The sequence below is a fragment of the Theropithecus gelada genome, chromosome 18 (assembly GCF_003255815.1).
Source record: "Theropithecus gelada isolate Dixy chromosome 18, Tgel_1.0, whole genome shotgun sequence".
Lineage (NCBI taxonomy): Eukaryota > Metazoa > Chordata > Mammalia > Primates > Cercopithecidae > Theropithecus > Theropithecus gelada.
In genome coordinates, this window is record NC_037686.1 from 29,586,418 (window position 1) to 29,608,691 (window position 22,274).

General features: G+C 43.4%; 1 long non-coding RNA gene across 1 annotated transcript; it reads left to right on the forward strand.

The window, feature by feature from the left end:
• Window positions 1–403: 403 nt before the first annotated feature.
• Window positions 404–3,629, forward strand: LOC112611695. Its single transcript, XR_003116714.1, has 2 exons — window positions 404–840; window positions 3,396–3,629. It is a non-coding gene; the product is annotated as an uncharacterized LOC112611695 (long non-coding RNA).
• The last annotated feature ends 18,645 nt before the right edge of the window (window positions 3,630–22,274 follow it).

Below are 22,274 nucleotides of genomic sequence, written 5' to 3' on the forward strand. Positions count from 1 at the left end.
CTGAGAATAAGTGCAGGCTGTCATGGGAAATGTCCTCATCCCTGAGTCTGTGCTTGCAACTTAGTCACCCAGCCTGGCTCAGGACAATGCAACGATTTCCAGCTGCTTTGTGCAAGGAATAAGGACTGGCCTGAGAAGAAAGGAAGAGTTCTGCCCCTAATATCCCTGATTATCTCAGCAGCATGGTTTCACCAGCCTGATTTGCTGCTTCTTCCTGCATCCAGCATGCTCCTGGGTCTCCTTCCCCACCTCACAGCCATGGCAACCAAACACATGGGCTTGTTAAGACCAGCAGCCCAACTTCAGCAAGGTCTAGCTGGCCTGGCCAGAAAAGCCAAGGTACCAGATCCATTTCCAAGGCAAAAGTCCCCAAGTTTATAGTTAAACTCAACTTGCTTATTTGTGGATTTTGCTGGGGTGGAGTAGCCCCACCTAAAGGGAGTCACGTGAAATCTTAGCCTTTTCTTTGTCACAGAGTATAAGAATAAAACCTTTGATGATTGAATGGATAATCCTCAGGATAACATCTGTGATTCTTCATGAGAGTTATGTCTTCTTAAACCCTTGGAAGCTGTCAACACTACAGATTTCCCAAAGCACCAAGCTGCAAACAGCAGATTGCTCTTAAGCAATGATGCTGAAGCATGAAGCAAGAATCATGTTCCCATATCAGTTTCTTTCACTGCTCTGAACCCAGCACCTAGCACAGCTCCTGATAGAGCTGTGTCAAACATGATAGAACTCCTGATAGAGCTGAGTCAACATGTCCGTTTAATGAGTGAATAGGAGTGGGCTATCCCAATGCGCAAATTTCAAAGCTCTTAGCAAGACAAGGTTGAGGTAAGTTCTTTGCCCAATTGTCAGCGATTTTTACACGATTAGCCATATCTCATCATTTCCCCAAATAAGTGGGTATGATTTGGGTAGGTTGTGGAGGAAGGAAGGGACAATGGTGGTCATTGAAGAATTCTACAAACCAAAGATAGGAGCAGTAAATGAGCATGGCGTGCTCACTGGACAATGAAAACCCTAGCTTAATTTTTATTAAACTGGAAGGCCAGATATTAAACTGTCTCTAATTGAGTCACTTGTTTTATCTTAGACTGGATTGAGTTTTAAGAAAACCATATGAATATTCACTCCTTCTCTTTTTCCTCCCTCAAAGAAACCAATGAATATTCATTCCTCCTTTTTCTCTCCCTCAAAGAAAACTCAATCAGTCTTGGATAAAACTACACTTACAATGGAAGCAGGAAAGAAGGGACCTAAGCCATTGTCCGGTCCTGCTGTTGTCAATCTTCAGAGCACATCAAAATTGTCTGCGAAACTTTAGAAACTTTAGGAATGATAGGTGTCCAGGCCCCAGCGCAAGCCTACTCAACCAGGACTTCCAAGAGCAGAGCTAGGGTGGAAAGGTGACAAAGCTCCCTAGGTGATATTCATGTTCTGAGAATGATCCTGATGCATGGTCCTGCATGTCACCCAATCCACTGGAACTTCTACAACATAGAGTTACTTGTTTATATGGCACTTGCTAGTTTCTGTGATTTCTTAAAGTGTGTCCCCAAATCAGCTTCCACATCTCATGTGTCCTCAGATTGGGGTAGAGAGCAGAGGGACCCTTTGTTGTCCACAAAGGGCAGCATGCCCACTGGTCCTTGCTTTTAGGTTGGTTATATTACTGGGAGCATGGCACTGGATGGGAGTTTAGATGGAGGTTGGGGAGAGGGAGAGCACAGGACATTAGCCAGAGGGGCTGTCAGTGTAGCACCTCTGTGGCAGCTCTCTGAATTGGAGCTGGTGCATTCGTGGCCTGATTTGGTCATTCACTCATTTGTGTTTCATTCCTTTGTCAATTATTTGGTGAGTACCTAGTACATGCTAAGGACTGCAGACACTACAGTGCACAAGATAGCCATGTCTCTGCCTCATGGATCTGAGAGTCTGAGATGGGGAGATACAGATAATAAATAAGTCAACAAATAAATAACTTTTATACAGATTTTAGTGAGTGTGGCGAGAGAAATGAACAGAGTACAACTGTGACCTATAATGACAGTCCTCAGAAATAGCTCTAAGCTCCTCTTCAAAGTCTTTTACCACTACCCAAACCCACATTGAGTCAGACAAAGTGGTCTTCTGTGTGCTTTGTCACACTGGCTAATTATGCCTATTTCCTGCCCAGGAATCCCTTCCCGTGATCTCTCCATCCTCTTCCACCCGTCTCACTTTCTCTGTATGATTTACACCTTAGCATTTGGTAATGCCAAATATTTCACAGGTGAGGCAGCTGAGATCTGGACAGCTGAACTGTCCTGTTCCAGAGCCAACAGCCAGCAAGTGGGGGGTCTTCAAACCCACCCTTGTCCTTTTCCCGCAATGTTCCACCCACCTTGGCCTCTCTGCAGCCCCTAGAGTAGTTGTCACAATTCCCTGTCTTTTAAAAGTTTTTTTCTTTATTATAATCAAGACTTTCAATTAACTTTTCTCTGTAGAAACGACTGTATTAGGCAAAAGTTTGTGTGGGATCCAATAAAACATCAGATGATATTGAGCATACGTCAGGCAAAGCCTGCAGCCCAATAAGTTATTATGTGTAAATGTTACAACTTTCTTTTGAGGAGAATACATGTGTACTATCAAGCTGTTTTATGGATACGCAGCATGATTGATTACAGCATGCAGATCTGTCGCAACAAGATAAACTCAGATAGAATAATCTGTGGATATTTAGGCCTCCGCAATTTGTTATCCAGAGATGACTCTAGAAATGATAATTCCTTCCATTTCAGCAATTTCTTTCTTTCCGTCCCCAGTAAAAACCCATTTCCAGAGTGCTGACGTCTGATGCCAGGGTCCTCTTCTTGATTCTGTCTTTTCCCAGTTGCTCAACAGGAAGGAACGGAAAGTTGTATTTGCTGTCAACGCTGCTGCAGCAGCAGCTGGGACTTGGCCTAGAGTGGGCAGGTGTTGAGGGTTGAGAGCTAGGGCTGCTGCCTGAGAAACAGCCTCTGCTTTTAAGCTGACAAAAAAGCAAACACAAAAATAATCACTATGATTTGTTTAACACATAAAACAGTTTCAGTAAAAATGGATTACATCAGGTAACCAACTATTTTGCAGATCATCCCCAAGCAACTTGTTGCTAACAAATGACTGGATTGAATTCATTGGCAACTTTTCGAAGAACAATTTGGGGAACAAAGAGTTGCTTGAATGAATTAAATCAAGCCCAAGCCCCCACTTCTTCCTTGAAGCCATTGCCGATTACCTTGGGATACAGTGACTTTCTCTGAGCTCCTCTAAGAGTCTGGGATCCCTCTTTTGATAATGAGTCATCAATGTCCATTCCCTAGGATTCCTGTCCTGAGTTGTGACTTCTCTTTGATTGTTAGATGAATTACCATGTGCATGGAGAGAAGCCATGGCCCAAGGATGGGAATTGCAGATCTGGAGGCTGAAGCCCCGCATTGGCATCCCGGCTCTGCTCCCACTGGTTCTGTCACCCTGGGCAAGGCACTTCTCCCAAGCTGCCGTTCCACCGACTGAGAAGCAGAGACAATGACACCTGTTCCACTCACCTTGCAGGGTTGTTGTGAGAAGGAAATAAAGTATTTGAAAGCACTTTATAAACTGTGCAGTTCTATTCAAGAAATACTTATGAAGCCACTAAGACCACTTCACCTGCTTTGAGTGTAAATATGACCATTTCGTCTTTATTTTCCTGATCAATCACTTAAAACCTCAACTGCTTTTATTGTCAGGAAGTCCAGCTTCTCATTTCATTTCCCCCACTTGCATTCCCTCAAAGAGGGAGAAGAAACTGAAAGCCCCCTCTGTTTATGACACTGATACTTGGTGGCGGAGGAGTGGCGTCTTTGCTGCATTCTGGTCCACAGGGCCTGTGTTGCCTGTGGGCTCCTGCCTGGCATCCTGATCATGCCCTTGTGGGTGCAAGTCCCTGTACCAGCAGTTTTGCTGTGTTTCCTATGCTTGGGTCCTCACTCACATACTCTCATGTGCTAGGCCACTGTTTCCCCAAAGCTTCTCCAGAGTGACTGGGTACGGAAGCATTTCCCATTTCTACCATGTCCTGTGTCAGAATCGCTTTGTACCTATAAAATCTCCTGGGCCCCAGGCCTAGTCACGAGTTCACATCCCCTTTTCACTCTTTGGAGGTCCCCTTTGGGGCCCCAGTTATCCTTACTCAGCCGATTAGCATTCTGAATAGGAGAAATGACTCTAGAGTTGGCCTGTCTCAGTTCAAATTCCAGCTTCACCACTTCTTAGAGAGAATTACTTAGGATCTCTGTGCCTCAGCTTTCTCGTCTGGAAAGTGGAAGTAAAAATGGTCTCATCTCATGGGGTGTTGTAAAAATTACATGAGAAAATAGATATAAAGATTCCTCTTAGAAGAGTGTCTGGCACAGATTAAGCACTAAAGGTGCTGTTAGCTGTTTCCTACTCTGACTGAATGACTGACCATGGTCCCTGTGGTTCACATGAATGAATTTCTCTAATCTGAAGCTTTTCCTGCGGGGATTAGGACATGCGTTATCCCCCACTCCAAAGGCAGCTGTATTCATTACATTACATTAGGGTTCCAGGAGCCTTCTGCCCTTTGCTTTCAGTGCCACTTAGCAAGAGTTGGATCTTCTAAGTTAAACAAAAAGGGGAGGAGGGAAGGTTGTATCAGTTAGCGTTTGCTGTATACAAATGGCCACAAAAATGTTGTGGCTTAAAACAACAACCGTTTATCTAGTTCTGTGGTTTCAATAGGCAGCTTATCTCTTCTGGACTGGTTCAGGGGGTCACTTACAGGGCTTTTGAAAGTGTCTCTGGGAAGCTGGTGAGTTGGCTGGTGGTTTGATGATCTAGTGTGGCCTCATTTATGTGTCTGAAAGTTGACAGGCTCTTGGGCAGGAATTGGCTGACTGTCAGCTGGGGTGCCTTGGTTCTTCTCCACAGGAGCTCTCAATTTCTAGCAGGCCAGCTTGGGCTTATTCACACGGTTGTCTCAGGGTTTTAAAGGTGGCAAAATAGGAAGTTGCAAGGTCTTTGAGGTCTAGGCTTGGAACTTGTGCATTCTATTGATCGTATGCACTGCCTGATGGAAGATGCTTTGCTGCTAAGATTTTGTGGTTATTTGCAGTTTATACAGCAGTTAAAATTTTTCCTTATGGCAGTGGGTACTTTCTTAGTTTCCATTTGCATTCTAAGAGGGCTGGTGATTTCTCCTTTACCAAGAGTTCTCTCTTTTTTAAAAAAATTTAATTTATTACATACCCACTCTGTGCCAGGCACACAAAAAGATATGGTGGTCACAGAGTATTCAGGGAGAATATGGAAAAGAAGGTAGAAGTGCTGTGTCTGTCTGGCAGGGGCTTTAAAGAAAAATAGGAAGACCTCCCCGAGAAAGCGAAGTTAAGGCTAAGTCTTGAAGGACGTGCAGAAGTTACCCATGTTTGGGAGTTGAGGGGAATGAGTGCAAGGATAAAATGGAAGGTATAGGAAAAGATCACCCAGTACTGCTCCCTTAATTACAGTGAAGCCTGGAGACCCTCCCAGTTGGACCCACATTTAACAGAAGGGCAGGAACCTAGGCCTTCTGACCATCTGGTCTTGATTTACTCCAGGAATTAGGTGATCAAATAGATACATCTAAGTTAAGGCTACCTTGGAAAGTCTAGTCACAGATATAATCATGGTTTGTCTTGAGGTTTCTGACTCTACCTCCCTTATGAGGTTTCTGACTCCACATTCCCTTCCATCCTCGACTTCTATATATCTGTACAAGTGAAGATTTGATCTAGGATTGGCTGGTGAATAACCCAAACAGATGTCTCCACTCATAGCTCAATGTGTTCCCTGTATACTCCTTTGGCCAATGAGGTACCTCTATGCAACCAGACATACTGTAGGTTGACCAACCCACATCATCCATGCTACATGCAACATGTCAGAAAAAATAACCTGAAGGACGTTACACCAAGTGAAATAAGCCAAATACACAAAGACAAACATTATATGATCTCACTTATATGTGGTAACTATGTGAGATGATGAATATGTTAATTTGCTGATGGTGGCAATCATCTCACAATGTATCAAATCAACACATTGTACACCTGAAATATATATATATATATATATACAGATAAAAATTGTATATCTAGAGAGACGAATAAAAAGTGTATATATGTAGACAAAATTGTATATATACAGTATATATATGTAATTTGTATATATATACATGCACTATATATACACACAGATATATTTATATATATACAACTTTATATGTCAATTATATCTCAGCAAATCTAGAAAAAAGATACAATCATGCAGAAAATTTTATCAGATATTGTGTGGCTGCAAAAATGTATAAAAGGCCATAAATTTGATGGTAATGCTTCTAAATACTTGGCCTTTGGATTCTGCCTGAACTAGAAATGTGCTTCATTGTAGCATGCTGGTGCTCCTTCTGGCCATGATTCCCAGCTGTGGACCTGGACCATCCCCACAAGCCAAAAGTCACCCATGATCTCCACCATTGGCCATTGCCAGCACTTGGCTGTATATAGACCTTAAAACATTCTCACGTTCATCTTCTCATGTAATTCTTGTAAAACTCCACCAGACAACTAGATAGAAAGTCTTCATTTAGTAGATAAAGAAACAGGCTCATGGGAATTAAGAAACTTGCTCAAAGTGTCAATTAATGAGGGATTGATTTAGGACAGAAGGCCAGATCATGGGCCTGCAGGAGCAGAACTTTCATGGAGAAATACAGAACCAACAGCCTCTGGCATGATATCAGGGTGCACCCTCAGGGTCTCCTGATCTCTGGTGAAATTCTTATCAAAGCCAACCAGCCCAGGTGTTGGTATCTTCTTGAGCCCTTCTCTCTGATTTGACTTCCTTGCCCATGGCTTGATGCCTACAACACCCACGTGATGCTTCCAGCCCTACCTGCTCTTGTAGGTTCCAGAGTGCTTAGTCAGTGAGAAGCAAAGAAAGCAAAGTTATTATTGCATATCACACACACCCTAAAACTTCTACCCTATGAAAGGCCATTTGCTGGTGTGTGAGCAGAGCCTTGAAGCCATGTCTTATTTAACCAAATCAATGCACACATATTGCCCAGCTGTTAGAAATGGAGAAAGGGCCATGGAAACTCCAAGGGAGAGGAAGCCTGGCTTAGAATATTTGACAAGAGGCGTGATTAGACTCTCTTTGTGTTGCTGAGGGCAGAATTAGGGCAAACTGCTGAGCGCTTTGGGAAGCGCATTTAATCTACCTCAAAGAAGAACTTTCTAACCCTTTTGACCTGTCCAGAAGGAGATTTTGTCTTAAGTAATCGTTTATGTGTCATTCATGGGAATTGTTGGTCCCATTGCTGAAGAGCAAGAACTGACAAAAGAGGTTTTTTCAGTCAAACTAAAGCCCATCAATTTTTCTTTATTAGGCCCAGCCATTGGTACTAATTTTAGATTCTGGAGCAGAATCAAATAAAGCTAATCACTGTTGCACATTTTACAAGAGGGGCTTGTAAATGAATTTCTAATTGGTGGAGTTTCAGGCATGGTTATGAAGTGAAATGAATTTCAGGCCAGGGAGATATTTTGGGGGCAGTGTGGTTTTTTTTCAGAGCCCTTAAATCATGCTACGGTGCTGACCAGCTACCATTCTGGATTGGATGAATGGGTGAGAAATTCACTTTAACTTTCAATTGCTAATGATTTTTTTTTTTGGTGGGGATGAAGTGGCAACAGTCAGGCATTAGAAGCTCCCTCTGAGTCTTTGGTAATGTCCCTTCCTCTTCAGACTCAGATGATCAAGTCTTCTCCTCCCCCTACCCTCCAATTTAGGAAATAGGTGTGCTGGATGGGGCAGGGGCTAGAAGGGGCATTGCGCACATGATCCTCTACATCTTGTCATCCACTTGCTTGCGGATCTTTGTGGAAATATTCAAATGATTAGTGTAAGCAATGTTGATAGCACCCACAGGATGGGCCTGAGAAGAGCTCCACCAGCTCAGCCAGGCCCTAGTACTAGACATGGCTGTCATTACCGGAGGTGCCCTGGCTTCCTCCTTCATGGGCACTTTTAGCTGAGAGCAATATCTGGCAGCACCCAAAGGCATTTGATCTTTCTGCTGAAAGTCACAATGAGAGACAGGTGCCATTGCCATCAAGTCGTGTCATTAGAGCCCCCTGCCTCCCGTTTCCATGACACCTCCTTCCTTCCTGCCCTCTTTTTGTGTCATGCACATTGTTTTGGGCCACCTTGGGTCCCAAGCATGTTGGAAGCAATAATGTAGTTGGTAGTAATAGTTAGGTGCCAGTGGTTCACTGAGGCTTCAGTGAGGCAGTGAACCACAAGCACTATATAGGCCTATATATGCCTGGCCTAGGGAGGATGGTACAATCAATTTTCTGGATATTTCCAGCTCTCTCAGTCTTCTTTGTTCATTTAATCAACCAGTATTGTTCTTTTTTGGGTGGTAACAAGGAAACAGCCTGATCCTCTATTCTCCGTCCATGCATCCATCCTTTCATACATCCAGATATGCACCCATGCCTGTATCCATGCATGTATTCATTTGACAAGCACTTACTGGGTATTGACATAGAATCAGACACTGTGTTCATTACTAGGGACACACTCAGGGTAAAATGAAGTCCTTAAATTTTAGGAACTTATGAGCTAGCTGGGAGTCCTGCAAATAAACATGTCCTGCAAATACAATGATGCAATTGCTGCATTGGTTGTTTGCACAAAGGACAGTAGGACCCAGGAAAGGCCTGATTGCCTGGGAGAGTAAGGAGGGTGTGAAAGGAGACTTAATAGATGAATTAGCATATTCCAGGCAGACAAGTAGTCAGTGAAAGGTATGTGCAAGATGCAGAGATAAGAGATGGCATGCCATGTTTAGAGAGAAGTTCTCAGAGGGCAGGGGCTGCATCTCTTTTGCTCCTCATTAAACATCTGCTCATCGTGGACTCCTGCCCTTCTATAATATATAGCTATACATATGTTTTATTGTTTGCATACCTGAGTTAAACTTTTACTTGTCAGACTATCATATGTACATAATTACAAAATTCAAATTTTTGACAAGACTTAGGAAAAAGAAACCTAGCAGTTTTCTGGCTCACCCTTCCTTCCTCCTGGGTCTTACTCCTTAGAAACACCATTTTCAAATTTTGAACAATTCTTGCTGGCATTTAACTTCATACTTCTAAATAATATGATATTATTATATCTATAGGCTATATTTTTTACCTTCTATCCACAGGAATTTAGGCTTTTTCTTTTTTAGCTAACATACCATTCCTCTTCTTTCCTTCATTGTCCTAACACAGTTATATTGCTATTTTCTGCTTAGTGAATTTTTAGGATTTTCGTATTTATATCTATAAAAATATTCACAAAGGAATACAAATATGATTTTCCTTTTTAAACAATTGTTGGTTTTTCCATGAGCTAGTGATTGTCCAATGTAATAATTTGCCTAGTTTTCTATGTACATATCACTGATTCTTTCCCAAAATCTCTGGCAGTGGTATCAAGATCTCCTAGACAGAGTCAAACCCATTGGGTGACTGAACAGTGTTTTTTTGTTTGTTTGTTTGTTTTTTTCTTGGACCCGCTTTTCCTTGGGCCCCAACTTCCTGCCTATTTGATTTGGACTGGCTGTCTCTGGACCTGCTGCCTTGGTCTTCCCGAGCTCCTCGAATCACCTCATTCCTGGATGTCATATCCTTTTTGCTTTACTCTCTTGCTTTGGTAAAGAGCCTCTTCCAGTTCTCATAAAAACATGCATGAGGGTAAAATTTTAAAACCCCTGCATATCTGAACATGTCTTTATTTGCTCTTCACATCTCATTTACCATTTGGCTAGATATAGAACTTGAAGATGAAGGTGCTTTTTCCACAGGATTCTAAAGGCATTGCTCCATTGTGTTCTAGCTTCTAGTGTTCCTACTCAGAAGCCTCATGCCTCCTTGACTTCTACTCTTGTTACATGATCTCTTTTTAACCTTTCTCTGAAAGTATTTTTTTCTACTCTTTATCCCTGGTGTGCTGAAATTTCACAATGATATATCCAGGTTTACCTCTTTTTTTCATTCATTATATTTGATCTTTTGATGGACTATTTAAATCTGGAATTTCATGCCCTTCAGTTCTGGAAATCTTTTTGGAATTTTTTTCTTTGTAACTGCCTCCCTTGTTTTCTCTCAGATCTCTTATTAAAATTTCTTTGAGACTATTGAACCTGCTTGATAGATGCTTTAAGTTTTCTCTCCTGCATTCTATCACATTGTACTTTGTCTACTTCCAATAATATTTATTGATTATATTATCTTCTAGAGATTGCTTATGTTTATCTTCTAGAATCTATTTAATTTTTTATTATCGGTATTCCATATTTAATTCCCACATATTCTTTCTTAAATTTTTCTAAGTATTATTTCATAATAACTTGCTATTCTTGTTGCATGGATGCCTATCTTATTTTTTTCTGAAGATAATTACAATTTTTTTTTTTTAAGAATTTCTTTTCTTCTTGCTTTACTTTTGTTTCTTGCAAGGCCCTTATTTCCAATTTTTGTTTTGTTTCACTTTTTGTTAGAGTTCTTCTTAAGTGTCAGCTGGTGCTTGGCTTTCTGTATTTCAGAATGAAGACCCACATTGCTGACTGGAATTCTATGATTACTGTTAGACTTTGTTGACTGATGGGCTTCAGTGTGGATTTACTAGGTCCTGGAATTTTGTTAGCCAACTCTAAAGTCACAAGAATAGAAAGTTTGACTCTCTAGAAACCAACTGTCCAGATTTCTTTCTTGCTATCAGCTTTCCGGGAGCCCTGTGGGTAAAGGAAAGGGGGCGTCTCACTATTTGGAGGACTTCACTTTGTGTAGCATTCTAGTTCTGCAGGAGACAGGCCTGAGGCCTGACCCTTAGGCCACCCACACTTAGGAATGAAAAAGAAGGTAGAGTTAATGATGGGGACACAGGAGTAGTCATAATGGCAAGAGGAGAACCATGGAAGGGGAGATGATTAGCAGCGTTGACTATATCCCAATTGTCAAATCAGTTGACTTTGGGCAATCATTGAAGATCTTCAATATTATAGTGGAGGTGGAATCTAACTTGTAGGATGAAGGAAGGGAAGCTAGATGGTCCTGCAGAGACTGAACTCTCTGCCTCACTGTACCTTTTCCTTCCGTGGGCATTGCTGGCTCCAGTTCACTTGACTTCCAGAGGCACTGAGTAAATTCTAGAGAAACAAAGAGTGTATGCACACAAGGCATCAGAAGTGATGGGCAGGCGACAAGAGGGATTCTTAAATGTATAAAAGTAAAACAAACTCTTTATTTAAGGAAAAGGCAACTTGGAAAAAAGAAAAGCCTAATAAATAACTCAGTACAGCTGGCTTAAGCACTTTAAAGCCAGTGTCTGTGATAAGCAATGAAAACATTAATATAAAATGCTTCACCATAAATGAGTACAATTCAGGCTGATGTATTGCAGCTGAGCCGGCTGTCGGATGGCATGCTTTTAAAGTGATGTTTACAATCAGTATTTTTTTCTTTGGTAACTAGAAGGCAGAAGTGGTTGGAAGACTTGCCAGGGTGCAGCTATGAGCCTTGGGAGGGTGACAGCCCTGCCAAGTGGTTTGTCCCCTTTTCCACCCTGTTCCCAATCAGTCGGAGACAAGACAGTTAGGAAGTCTCAGAGCAGGGTGGTGCTGAGCCTAAGCAGAGAGTTGAGAGCTGGATTCAAGTAAGTGGCCAGCTCTGAGTTCTGGAGACAGTGGATCAGCCTTTCTGACCTCTTGGTTTCCCCAGCTGGTCCTGGAGGTCACAGAGGGTGTCTCCCAGAAGCTCTGAGCCCATTGCCTTCATACCCTGCTGAGTCTCCTTCTCTGGCCTGGAGTCTCTTGTTGACCATTGAGTTCCTCATCCTGTTTATTCAAAACGAGAATGTGTCTCATTTTGACATTTTTACATTTATAAAGTGGTGGGGGAAAATGCCACCAGTCTTACCATGTCAACGTGGTTATGGAAAAGTTAGGTAAACTAATGAGTATGAAGGAATGCAATGTAATGTATTCTTTTTAATGAATGGGTAATCTGACATTCCTTCTTATTATGTGATAATAATAAGAGCATCTCATGTTTGCTGAGTGCTAACTCCATGCTAAGCCAAGTAGTCCTCCCTGGGAGCACAGCCACTGCTTCCTTGTGTGGGTCCTGGCTCTGTGTGGATGACCTTCTCACAGCCTCTGAAGCCTTTCTGTCTCCCTGTCTGCCTCAGGGATCCATGAGGATTTTGCTTCTCCCTGTTGCCAACACCTGTTTCTCCAACCTGGGTTTCTGGCAGTCCTGGCTGACTGGGAAATGGGAAGTGTTCTTTTTTATTTTTATTTTTAAATTTTTTTCCTTTTCTGTTCATGAAACAATTTACAAGGCCTTTTCCTTAAAGGGTTCAGCTGTCAATCACTATGGGGAAAATAAACAAAACAGCAAAGACTGTGAAGAGGTCAAAGAAGCAGAGCTCTCTTGGTGGCTGTCACTGGCTGGTGGTTCCTGTATTCTTTTTTAAATGATGACTTCAAACGTTCCCAAGGAGGGGCGTGAGAGCTTCTCTAGCCATGTCTGGGGTCTCACTGACAGCCCTTGACTACTTAGAAGTGAAACGAGTCTGCTCAGACTCTCACCCGTGACCCTGGCCGCCAAGTCCCGCAGGGGCTAGATGTATTCTCAACTTCCTCCAGCCCACATCAGGTGAGGAATTAGGCCACTTCTCTGGGCTGCACAGATTTTCTCCCTGGACTTAGACAACCCTACACTGTTTCCTGTTAATTTCTAGTTTCTCTCCTTTTTTTGAGATGGAGTTGCCCAGGCTGGAGTGCAGTGGTGTGATCTCGGCTCACTGCAACCTCCGCCTCCCTGGTTCATGCGATTCTCCTGCCTCAGCCTCCCGAGTAGCTGGGATCACAGGCACCCACACCAAGCCCAGCTAATTTTTGTATTTTAAGATGGGGTTTCACCACGTTGACCAGGCTGGTCTCGAACTCCTGACCTCAAATGATCTACCTGTTTTGGTCTCCCAAAGTGCTGGGATTATAGGCGTGAGCCACGGTGCTTGGCCTCCTGTTAGTTTCTTGTGGCTGCTGTCACAAATGACTGCAAGCCCAGTGGCCTAAAACAACAAAATTTTTTAATTTTACAATTCTGGTGGTCACAAATGTGACCCAGGTCTCACTGGGCTACAGTCGGGGTGTTGGCAGGTTGGCCTTCTTTCTGGATGGTCTTGGGGGTAAATTCTTCTTTTTTGTCTTCCTCAGCTCCTGGAGGCATCCCACATTTCTTGGATCATAGCCTCCTTTGTCTTTAAAGCCATCCAAGGTTCGTGGAGTCTTTCCCAGATCGCATGTCCTTGACACGCACACTCTTCTGTCTTCTAAAGACCCGTGTGAGTATGCTGGGCCCACCTGAATAATCCAGGACACTCTATTTTAAGGTCAGTCGATTAGCAACATTATTTCCATCAACAAACTTAATCCCCCCTTACCATGTAGGGAACATATTCACAGGTTTGGGGGATTAGGACATGGACATCTTTTAGGGGAGGCAGTTTTCTTTCTATCTTAACTGGTTATAATTGACTTCTGCTTCTTGAAATTTGTCCCTTCCTGCTAATATAAGAAATATCAGCTGGAAAGACAGCTTCCAACTCCAGGTACAGCTGGCCTTCTCACCTGTCATCTGAAGTTCCTACCTGGACAGACACCGGCCTAAGTTTCTCATAAAGAACCATCAGGTGCCAGCTTTCCGGAAAGCTCCCTCCCCCAGTAACAAGAAGCCTCTTCAAAGACCCTCTGTGCTTTGAAGACCTCACCCTTAGATCATATTTCTGGTCTGAGGGAGCCTCTGTTCATGGCACAGTGCTGTGGCCAAGAGGCTAATATGCCTAGACACCACGAAGAATCCTGCTGCTGGCTGCACTCTGCACCCACCCCACAGGGATTTTATGACACCCTCCAGGATTCCACTCCTGGGAATGGCCTCCTAGAATGAGAATTTGCCATCTAAAATAGTTTGAACAATGGAAACAAGAATCCATATATATATGCGTGTGTGTGTGTATATATGTGTGTGTGTGTAATTTGTAAGATGGAAGGAGGAGAAGTTTGCCAACCACCTATCACAAGGCCAGCTGCTCTGCGTGCCATGTCACCAATCCCATGCTCTGCAGAGCAGGCTGCTATAGGGCGGCATTCTGCATCCACCCCTATCATCCAACCCTGTGCCACCTTGGCCAAGCTACGGCAGCTCCTTGAGCTTCAGTTTTGTTGTTCCCCAAATGGGAAAGGCTAATTTGAAGTGTGAGGAAAAGATAGCAGGTGTGTAGCTCCCTACTCCTCCCTGCACCGCTTGCCTCTCCCCTCCCTTCTAACTCAGTTTTCCACACTTCTCTCTCATTGTTCTCATTCTGCTTCATTTCTTTCCAAAGAGCCTAGAAATAACATGTTGCTATTTTCAGCACCCCTTTCCCCCATCCTGACACGTGTACATTTACATATACACATACACACAAACACACATACACACACACTGGATAAGAGATGTGGAGATGGTGTGGCGATGCCTTGTCCTCCCTGAGTCAAGCCTGGTTTGTGCATGGAGAGGAGCTAAACCCACAAGAAGAAAGAACTGAGCACACAGCAGGAAGGCTTGAGCATTATGGCTGGAGGAGGGGAAGTATTTGGGATCATTTGAATTAATCACCCACACAGCTTTCTGATTTGAGAGCCCCATTCCATTATCCTGGCCCCATACTGCTCTGCTGTGTCCCAAGCTCTTTCTTTTCTTCCATAGGGATGCTGAGCAGGTGAGCAGCACCACAGAGTGGGGAGTGGAGTGGGGGGATTGGTCAACTGCTGAATCCACCAGCAATGATTTCTGAACTAGAATCAGCCCAAACAACATCCTTCCCTACTGGAAAAACCTACACACAAAGTGCCAGACAAACACGGCTCTTCAGCGCTCCCTGATGGGTGCTGTGCTTCTTTCTAGACCCCATTTATAAATTTGAACTGAACAGATGTATTATATGGAAATACTTTAAAACATTATCAGGAACAGCTTTTGCATTAGTGGTAATAAATCCATACCTTCAGTCACTTCTTATTTTTGCCTGTTTGATAACTTGAAAAACAAATTCTGTTCCAGAATAAATTTGGGTAAATGCATTGGTGCCCTCTTTCTTTCACTACTCCTCTTCCCTCCTTACCAACCTACTGGTGCCCATGCCACCAGCCCTGCCCCATAGCACAGCTCAAGATGGAGGGAGGAGAGAGGACAGTGGAGATCTGCTTGGTTCTGACCCCAAATCCACTGTGTGATCTTGAAGGATTTGGGTACGCTCAGTGCCCCTGTGTTTGGTTGCTTTGCACACAGCTCACAGCTTCCAGTGGTCCCTGCCTCCCAGTGTTCATGCCCTATATGGCTGGACCTAGCGATATGCTTCTAGTGAATGGAATACCACAAAGGTGGTGGGTTGTCACTTCTGAGGTTAGGTTATCACGATGGTTAATATTATCAACTTGATTGAAGGCTACAAAGTATTGTTCCTGGGTGTGTGCCTTTCCACGTTCTTCTGCCTGCTTTTATTCTGGCCGTGCTGACAGCTGATTAGATTGTGTACACCCAGACTGTGGGTGGGTCTGGTTTCCCTGTTCACTGACTTAACTGTTAATCTCCTTTGGCAACACCCTCACAGACACAATCCAGGAACAATACTTTACATCCTTCAATCCAATCAAGTTGACACTCAGTATTAACCATCACAGTTATAAAGGACTGTGATGTTCATCATGCAGCATTCTTTCTCTTGCCTTCATGGCTTGGGGGCTTTAATGAATCAAGCTGTCATGGTGGAGAGATCTATGTGGCAAGAAACTGAGGGTAACCTCTAGCTGATAGCCAGTGGGGAGCTGAGGACCTCAGTCCAACAGCCCGGTGAAGAACCAAATCCTGCCCACATCTACTGTGTGAGCTTGGAAGCAGACCCTGCCTCATTTGAACCATGAGATGACTGGCTCCTGTGGATACCTGGATACAGCCAGTGAGAGACCCTGGAGCAGAGGACCCAGCTAAGCTGTGTCCAGATTCCCAACCCACAGAAACTTGGAAATAATAATAAATCATAAATGTGTGTTGCTTTAAGATGATATATTTTGGGGCAATTTATTATGTAACAATAAACTAACATACCCTTTATGGCTCCAATCTGTAAAATGGAATTATTCTCACCAGTCTTCCTAAGTATAGCGGGAAACATGGGGATGTTAAGATGTATTTGAATACTGAAACCTTATTCTGGTGGCATCAATAATGGTCAGTCATTGATTTATTCCATAAATACTTACTGAGCACCGGTTATGGTCAGATGCTGTGTTACCAACGTGAGCAACAAAGATAAATCCTTTGATGAGGCCATGGTCTTTATGAGGAGAGTCAGATACGGTTTGGAAACAGTGGAACACAATGTGTTAAATGTTTTGAAATGTCCTCAAAATGTTTTGGGAGCCCAGATACCAATTGCAACCACACACAACAAAATTTCTCACCAGAGTAGCAAGAATTCCTAGAAACTTTTAGGAACTCCTCATTTCCCCTATCCCAGTGAGAGCTTCAACAAGAAAGAATGAGTTGAAGAAGGACAGAAGGCTTAGAACTTGAAAACTTGAGTACAATCTCAGGTATGCATGGGATGCACTTTGGCACCTTGAACATGCTTTTAATAGGGGCCCCCCAGTAAACCCCACTTTTCCAGACACTGGGCCTTCGTCCGTTAATGTGCTCCATCTGCAGCAGTCTCTGTCCTTATAGACGATTCCTAATGCTTCTAAAGATTCCTGTGATTTCTCCCTCACATCTGACCCCAAACAGCCCGTGGAACAGGAACTACATATTTCAGTGCCAGATTCTCTTTTGTTTCAAGTATAGTGTTCATTTATCCATTCATTTCTCTATTCAACAGCAAAGAAATGGGGATCCCAGGCGCCCTGAAACTGAGAGCAAGGGAGTGAGCTAAAAAGAAGATTTGTTGAAAATCTGCTTGAGGTGTTGTTAGTTCCTCAGAACCCCTCCAGTACCCAGCTTCACACTGTGACAGGAAGAGGAAAGTTTAGTCTTTGGATAAATTGAACTACAGAGGTTCAAATTCTGCATCATTGGCCATAAGGGGGTGTTGGGGGGCGGTGGTGCCTTAGTGCAAACAGTGATTAAACTCATGGCTCATGTTGCTTCCACTTGGATGAGATCTGAATTGGTCATCTACATCCCTGAACACTCACTGATCCAGCATTACCTGAGTGCAGAACATCCTCACTGGGAAATTCCAGCATTACAGCACTCACAATCATGCAATCCCACGCAAGTCCCATCAGCATCATTTTGCTCTCCAGACCTCCAGGCAGAAAGTCCCTCAGGGCCTTTGCACTGGCTCTGCCCTCCTCCAGGAATGCTCTCCCCATATATTGGTATGGCTGACTTACTCCTTACTTCAAGTTGTTGTTCAGACTTCATCTTCACAATAAGTTCTCTTCTGGTCATGCTATTAAAATTGCAACCCTCCTCCAAGCAAATGGCATGAGCAATGTTTGGCACATAGTTTCCTTGGATATATTATGCTTTTGGAATGAGGTGAAATGTTTGAGCAGAGGCTGGAAGCCCCTATATTTTTCAAATTCTGGTAAAGTATATATAACATACAATTTGCTATTTTAACTATTTTTAAGTGTAAAGTTCAGTGACATTAAGTACATTTATATTGTTGTACAACCATCACCACTGTCCATTTCTAGGGCTTTCTCATCATTCCAGACCGAACTCTCAACCCATTAAACAATAACCCTTCATTTCCCCTTTCCCCCAGCTCCTGGCAACCACTGGTCTACATTCTGTGTCTTTGAATATGACTACTCCAGGTACTTCGTATAAGTGGAGTCATCCACTATTTGTCTTTTGTGTCTGACTTATTTCCCTTAGCATAATGTTTTCAAGGTTCATCCATGTTACCGTATGGGTCAGAATTTCCACTGTATGTAATACCACATTATATTATCCAATCATTTGTTGATGGTGGAAGGCCATGTTAATCGTGGAAGGCTCAAAGCATTAGTGTATTGGATGGCAGGTGGGCCCAACCACCTGTCATGTCCCTCCTGATGGATAAGAGCCACAAAGTTTTCTCTCCCACAGATTTGTGGTGACCACTTACTAAGGGAGAGAAAACTCTGGACAATTAGAGGAAGCCCTAAAACTGGGTATGAAATTATTTTTCCTTCTCCAAGTACTACAGTGGAAGCTAGAAGTAGAAATAATTTAGTGAAAGCTGTGAGGATGAGTTATCTACTTTATGCTTCATAAATAATGAAAAAATGGACTCTATGTTTCCAAACATTATTTATATCAGTTCTTCATTGGATAGGTGACTTCAGGCTAAATGCTAAAACCAAAAAACAAAACCTGAAATTAAAAAACTGTGGTCAGGAGCAATTGTGAAATCACTTCTCTAGGGAGCCCCTTGAGCTCTCTAGATTTCAACTCGATTTCTGGTACAAGGGTCCCTGAACTGCCAGTGGGCTCAGGACCCCTTGGGGTGCTGGGCTGGCTGGCTGCTGTCGGTTACTCTGAGAGAGCACTAAATTCATTCAGATGGAGCACCTTCTCCTTCCACTTTTCTCATCCTGTCTTGTTTTGTTTGTTGCGTTTTTCACCCATTAATAGTTTTTCATCTGATAATATACCTAGGGATAATGTTCATTTTAAAGGGGACTTACATAAGGTCTTTTTGTTTTCTGTTTGGAATTTGAATCTTTCTATATCGTTTCTTCCTTCTTGGGTGTGTTTGACACAGTTCTTGGCACTAAGGGTGCTCCATAAGACGATGAAGTCATCTTCAGCACTCTCCTGGTGGCCTTCCTGGGGCCTCTGTCTTCCTCTCTGTCAGCCACCAAAGGTATGCAGAATGCGTGAAGGTTGACCCTGCTTGTCTCTCAAGGAAGTCTTTCCCCAGGGATCTCCCTCCCTGAAGGCAGGACAACCTGGGTGCGAGTCTGTCTGCTTCCCTGCTTTGCACCGATGTGTTGTGGGGAAGAGCATAATTTGACTGTTAACAGAAAAGCTGTGTAAAAAAAGGGAAAAACTGATAAATTACGGAGGGCGTGTTTGGAACTTGAGATGCAGGGTCCATTTCTCTGAGAACATGGTGAGACCGTGTGTCCACTCCCACAACCAGCAAGGGTAGGATTTGAAGGAGAGGAGGAGTCCTGGGTTAGAGCTCCATATGTGCTCTCCCACAGAAACATGTTGGGGTCTAGGGTTCTATTAGTACCGTATTGCACTCCAGTTTCATGGGCTTCAACAGGCTTCTGTGGGCTGCCTGGGGGACCTAACTACCACGCACAACATGGTTTCTATGGGAAAATGCATTTTGAGTACTAGAAAACTGACATACACTCAAACTTTTGGAACAGAGCCTGCTCTTAAGTTGGAGACTGCTTGAATACCACATTCACAGTTAAATTATATACATAGGCCTATTTTTAAGACATATGCCTATTTCCAAGACATTCAGCTTACGTAACAATGGGAATTGGAAGAAAGAATTGATAGAAGTAGAATCATGTGCTCTATGGGGAAAAGGGGGAAGATGTGAACATTTGCTGTACAGAATACATTCATTTTTATTTGGAAGGAGAGTAGAGGACACAGAGAGAATGCCTAAAATATTCTCTAGATTTGTGTGGTCCACCCCATGGGACCTTTCTTTAAGCCACTTCATATGCATATAGTTTGTAATTTTGAGACAAATAGTTGAATTCTACAGTAACAGACAATATTGCATTAAATTAAGAGGTCAGAGTATGACCAAGGTCTGCATTTTATAGGATGTGCCCAGGCCATGTAGCACCTCTGGTCCCCATATCCCCTCAATCTGTGGGCTTCCAGGATGATACATGAACTCCCTGCTGTCAGATTTCCTTGCCCTAAATGGACTTAGCCTGCAGGACCCAGCAATGGTTTTGCTCCGGGCCATGTCTTAAAGCCAGTTTTCTAGAATTCTCAGTTACTTAAGGCCAACACCCATAGCCATTGGCCAGCAACTCAGTAATGAGTACTGAGACTAAAAATGAACCAACCTAGATTTACTTCATTTTGCTTTACTTCAAATAACTCATTTCAACTCAGTAATTTATGGAATTACATTAATTAATTTTTATTTAACTACTTTAAATCAACCTGACAACTCAAGTCAGCTCAGGTGAGAATTGAATTCAAAACCCCAAACACTGATTAAACAAACCTAGTTGGCTATTACTATGTTCTTAATTACGAAAAGTAATGAAGATGGTTCAACTGGCCTTTGGGTTGGCAGAGAGCTGTGGGATGAATATTCTCCTCCTCTCCAACTGTGTGTATTTTATTCATAGACTACCCTGGTATTCTAGATAAAAATAACTAATGTAAATGCTGTTGTTTTTCAATTGTGAATTTAGGAAACAGAATTTTAGTTCTGATTCATCCCTCATGTTTGGAATAGAGTAGCTTGTGTCTCATGATACTAGGAAAGATATGGAGGAAAAGAGGACAAGACCAGTAACTGAATTCCTGAATGAAGCTGACCCTTCCTCATGGTGGGTTCACCACGGAATCTACACCCTGGCCTCCATTCCCCATGTCGCAGTGAGCAGGTGGCTTCCACATCCAGGAAGAGGAGACTCATGCAGAGTGTGTAGATTCTCTATGCGTGACATTTTCATTAGCACATGCCTATTTCCCGTGGAAATAGCTACCCACTCTAGAGGAATAGATCTGTCTGCTGATAGTAGGGGTAGTGAGGCTAGGAGGGCGTTAGGTAAAGATGTTTCATGGGGATGAAGGAGCCCCAGTAGAATGGCAAGAACTCTGGTCTGAGTTAGGAGACCTCAATTCTGTTTCCAGCTCTGTCACAAACCATCTGGGTGACCTTGTACAGATCACTTGCCTTGTGATCTGGCAATCGGGCTAGTTGATTGCAAATACATCTTTTAACCCTACAATCTGAGCCTGTGGTGGTATATATGGGGCAGAGATAAGCTGACTGTGTCCCTGGCTCCAGCTCCTGCTAGCTCCAGCAATGGACACCTGAAGCTGGTGCAGCCTTCAGCCTACAGCACTTCGGTTTCTGCATCAACCCTGACCCAGCAGATGAGCCTTTAGGCACCTCAGCCCCATGAACCAGTAGAAACTGAAATAGATAGTATGGTTGTGATGCTAGATGCCACTATTATAATTTTTCCTTCAATACCAGCAGCCCTATCTCTGCCATCAGTACCAAAATAATAGTGTATGTGCCAGGCTCTGTGCTTTTCATTCACTATTTTATTTAGTCTCCCTAACAGTTCTGTGGGAAGGTCTCTCCCATATTTTTTAAATGAGGAACAGACTGGATGTACAAGCCATGTTGACCTGATTCCAAAACTCATTCCCTTAATCCCGTAAGTCCAATTGATGCAATCATGACTGGTTTTCTGTTGTTCTTTTCTACCTTGCCATCCAGTTCTTTGGAAGGGACAGACTGCTGGCTTGAAGTCCAGGCCCCTGGGTTTGACCTTGACTCTTTGGCAAGTTTCTGTGTAGACTCTGTGGGCCTGGATTCTTTTCTTTGCCTCCCAAACTTGTGGTTTGTGTGTGGCTCTTAATGAACCAAACACCCACATCATGATGCTGTCCCCCAACCGAATTTGGCAACACTTCCCATCTAGCTCACCCTGCTGTCACTCCTCATCCTCCAAGCTGTAATTCTAGGGATCTAAGGGCCTGGTGGAGCCAGGGCTGACTTCATCGCCACCCTTTAGGGCCCTTGGTCACTGATTTGAGGTCGGCCCTATAGTTCTCACAATTTCCCTAGCCCTCCTCTGGGCTTCTGTCCTCCTCCACCTCCCCTAGTCCTGTGCACTCAGCACGATTTCCACCTGAGTTCAGCTGACTTGCCACATCTGGGGCCTGTGGGAAAGAATGGAGTGGGACATGGAGATCCAGCCCTGGACTGGAAGGTGACCCCAGGGGTCCAGCCAGCAGGAGGTGCTGTAGGGGTTGCCCAGCAGTGCTCCATAAATATACCTTTTGTTTTATTCATGTGTTCCTTTCCACCCTCCCTTATTTATTTGCTTGTGGAGAGCTCTTGAGCACAGAGCCACAGGGGAG